At 38.2% G+C, this 4,510-nt stretch overlaps 1 pseudogene; it reads left to right on the forward strand.

Annotated features, from left to right (window-relative positions):
* The first annotated feature begins 2,453 nt into the window (after positions 1-2,453).
* Positions 2,454-4,198, forward strand: LOC137207533 (importin subunit alpha-1 pseudogene; annotated as a pseudogene).
* The last annotated feature ends 312 nt before the right edge of the window (positions 4,199-4,510 follow it).

The raw sequence follows: 4,510 nt of genomic DNA on the forward strand, positions 1-4,510 counted from the left end.
TCTGGGGGTTTCCAATCATGAGCTCTCAGCAAAATTGAAGGAGGAGTTTGTCAAGTTCATAGCTGAGAGAATCATTAAAAGGTTATTCTGATAGATCAATCACAATGTGATTTTGGTGTATATTTGGAAAGTTCAAATAATAAAATGCTGTTGTTAATGCAAAACTCCTTCCAATCCTGTGTTCTTGTTTATGAGAAAAAGCTTTCACAGTGATTATATATACAAAAAGAAGAATAGAAATAGAATCCATGATAGACCCGTGTCCTTTTAGCAATAAAGAAATATTTATCTCCTTCATAAATATCCACAATATATAAATTGAGGAAAAGTCTCACTTATTAAGAAATGCACTTGAAAAAAAATTTTGCTTTTATATGAATACTTATTTATCAAAATTTCTAATAGATTTATAATGTTTTTACCAATTGTGAATTACCATTAATTGCAATACATTTTTAAACATAGCAACATTTATGGTTATCAGCAACAAAATACTTTTTTCAATTTATTATACATACTTTTGGTGCTGTGAAGAATGTAGAATGAACAATAAAAACTTTTAAATATAAAATAAATTACTATAGGAAACAGTTCAGTAGGAGAACCATAATAAAAATTTGGTTTTCAGCAGTAAGAGAAATGATGTAAATTTTCTGATTATCATTGGAGAATTTCTTAAAAATGGATGATGTGGGCTTCCCTGGTGGCGCAGTGGTTGAGAGTCCACCTACCAATGCAGGGGACACGGGTTCGTGCCCTGGTCCGGGAGGATCCCACATGCTGCGGAGCGGCTGGGCCCGTGAGCCATGGCTGCTGAGTCTGTGCGTCCGGAGCCTGTGCTTTGCAACGGGAGAGGCCACAACAGTGAGAGGCCCACATACAGCAAAAAAAAAAAAAAAAAAAAAGGATGATGCTAAATTTCAAAATACCATTTATATTTAAATCCCTTTGGATACACTTAAAATATAATGTAATAGTTATTACATTATTAGATTCAACTTAAAATATTTGAGGAGGTCTATAGTTTTTCAAAATCCCTTAATTTTAGGATATTGCAACAAATCATTTCAAGACCATTGTCTTGGGATGCCACTTCCAGGAAAACAGGCTTATGTATGGGCAGCATCAGGGCCACACAGCATCCCAGCCATATTGTAGTAAGGATGCAGTGAAACTGGGATGAGCCATGGTAGGAGTCCAGACAAAGAGCTCAGGAAAAACCTTAGCCATACAAGCTACCAGCACAGCTAAACTCTCACCTCAATTTTCATGTCTCTTCCAATGAAATTTCAAGTCCCTGCAATTCATGGCTCCTGCTATTAAGAAAATTTATGGAAAACTTTGCCTTTTTGTGTAAAGCTAGAGTATTCTTTAGCAAGCCTGCCTGAGGTTCATCTTATAAGCCAAGGAAGTGGGTCCAATAGAACGTTCTGTGATGATCAAAGTGTTCTATGTCTGAGCTATTCAATATGGTAGCCACTAGCCACATGTGTCTATTGAGCACTTGAAATATGGCTAGTACAAAAAAGGGACACCATTTTTAACTTTATATAAGTTTAATTAATTTAATTTAAATTTGAAATAGGCACATATGACATGGCTCTCATATTGGACAGAACGGCTCTAGCATAATGTATCTTTGTTTGATTGACTATTTACTATTGATTACAGCTCAGACTCTACAAAGTTAAATGTTAACTTCTAGAAGACTTATAATTTGCAAATGATTTCTGTACTGTACTACAGGGCAATAAAACAATTTTATTGCCCTGTAGTACATTAACCAGTTTTGTATTTAATTAACAATCTTATTTCAACACTTTTTTCTTTCATTGACAATACGTGCTTCAGTCTTTTGAACTCCACTTTGACCCAAATTTACCATCCTGCTGATTACGCCATTAGTGAGTTTCTGCTATTAATTAACATATGTCCCCTATATATTTGAGAGAAAGTAGTGCTTTTGAAGTTTTTGAAAATTATACTCTGAAGTTTTTTGCCATCTGACTTCATGTACTATTTACTGAATCCATCTAGTCCTAAGATTTTGCTCCTGGATATAATCCATAAGGAACCTCTAATTAATTAGCTGTTTGGGACCCAGTTCCTGTTTGTATTTGGTAGAGGAAAAGAATATGGATTTAAAAGTCAGAGTAGGTTTTATTCAACAGAGTATTGGAAGTCCAAACCACACAAATCAAACCAGAAAAAAGTTAATAAGAGGAATTCAGATTGGAAAGAAAGATGTAAAACTGTCACAGTTTATAAATGTCATGAACTATAGACATGACATGACATAGAAAATCCTTTAGATGCCACCAAAAACCTACTAGAAATCATCAATGAATTTGGTAAAGTTTTAGGATACAAAATTAATATATAGAAAATTATTGTGTTTCTATACACTAACACTGAACTATCAAAAAGGAAATTAAGAAAACAATCCCGACACCGTCCTCTGGCTGACCGTGGTGGACGTCTTGAGCGCAGTCGATCCGCAGCCTGTGCGCCCCGCACCGCCTCCTGTGGAAGCTTGAGCTGGCTGTGTAGCTTTCTCCCTTTGTCTCATAACCATGTCCATCAATGAGAATGCTATTCACCAGCTGCCCGCCTTAACAGATTCAGGAACAAGGGGAAAGACAGTACAGAAATGAGGCGGCACCGAATAGAAGTTAATGTGGAGCTCAGGAAAGCTAAGAAGGATGACCAGATGCTGAAAAGGAGAAATGTCAGCTCCGTTCCAGATGATGCTGCTTCTCCACTGCAGGAAAACTGCAACAACCAGGGCACTGTAAATTGGTCTGTTGATGACATTGTCAAAGGCATAAATAGCAACAATTTGGAAAGCCAGCTCCAAGCTACTCAAGCTGCTAGGAAGCTGCTTTCCAGGGAAAAACAGTCCCCTATAGACAGCATAATCCGGGCTGGTTTGTTTCCAAAATTTGTGTCCTTCTTGGGCAGAACTGATTGTAGTCCCATTCAGTTTGAATCTGCTTGGGCCCTCACTAACATTGCTTCCGGGACATCAGAACAGACAAAGGCTGTGGTAGATGGAGGTGCTATCCCAGCATTCATTTCTCTGTTGGCATCTCCCCACACTCATATCAGTGAACAAGCTGTATGGGCTCTAGGAAACATTGCAGGTGATGGCTCGATTTTCCGAGACTTGGTTATCAAGTATGGTGCAGTTGACCTGCTGTTGGCACTTTTGGCGGTTCCTGATTTGTCATCTTTAGCATGTGGTTACTTACGTAATCTTACCTGGACACTTTCAAATCTTTGTCACAACAAGAATCCTGCACTCCCCTTAGATGCTGTTGAGCAAATTCTTCCTACTTTAGTTCGTCTCCTGCATCACGATGATCCAGAAGTTTTAGCTGATACCTGCTGGGGTATTTCCTACCTTACCGATGGTCCAAATGAATGGATTGAAATGATTGTGAAAACTGGGGTTGTACCCCAACTTGTGAAGCTTTTAGGAGCTACTGAATTGCCAATTGTGACTCCCGCGCTAAGAGCCATAGGGAATATTGTCACTGGGATAGATGAACAGACTCAGGTTGTAATAGATGCAGGAGCACTTGCCATCTTTCCCAGCCTGCTTACAAACTCCAAAACTAATATTCAGAAGGAAGCTACGTGGACAATGTCAAACATCACGGCTGGCCGCCAGGACCAGATACAGCAAGTTGTATATCATGGATTAGTCCCAGTCCTTGTTGGCGTTCTCTCTAAGGCCGACTTTAAGACACAAAAGGAAGCTGTATGGGCTGTGACCAACTACACAAGCGGCGGAACAGTTGAGCAGATTGTATACCTTGTTCATTGTGGCATAATAGAACCGTTGATGAACCTCCTAACTGCGAAAGACACTAAAATTATTCTGGTTATTCTGGATGCTATCTCAAATATCTTTCAGACTGCTGAGAAACTAGGGGAAACTGAGAAACTTAGTATAAGGGTTGAAGAATGTGGAGGTTTGGACAAAATTGAAGCTCTGCAAAACCATGAAAATGAGTCTGTGTACAAAGCTTCATTAAACTTGATTGAGAAGTATTTCTCTGTGGAGGAAGAGGAAGATCAAAATGTTGTGCCAGAAACTACCTCTGAAGGGTATACATGCCAAGTTCAGGATGGCACTGCTGGGACCTTCAACTTTTAGATTGTACATCTGAGGCATAAAGTTGTTTGTTGTGTATTATGTTTGGTAGAAGTTTGTCTTACTGTTTCTCTACTAAGAACTCTTTACACGTGGTTTGTTATTGTAGCACTTTTTACAAAGGAACTATACTTGAACAGTTCCAAACTGTACATACTGTATGAAGCTTCTCCTCTCAATGGGTTTCTTATTTCTATGTGGAATTTCATATCTTGCAGTGTCCTGTAAATAAAGATTAAATTCCACCTTTAAAAAAAAAAAGAAAACAATCCCATGCAAACAATAAAAAAAGAGAAAGAAAAAAATCCCATTTATCACAGCATCAAAAAAATTAAGTACCTAGGAATGAGT

Source organism: Pseudorca crassidens, chromosome 15 (assembly GCF_039906515.1).
Source record: "Pseudorca crassidens isolate mPseCra1 chromosome 15, mPseCra1.hap1, whole genome shotgun sequence".
NCBI classification, from domain to species: domain Eukaryota; kingdom Metazoa; phylum Chordata; class Mammalia; order Artiodactyla; family Delphinidae; genus Pseudorca; species Pseudorca crassidens.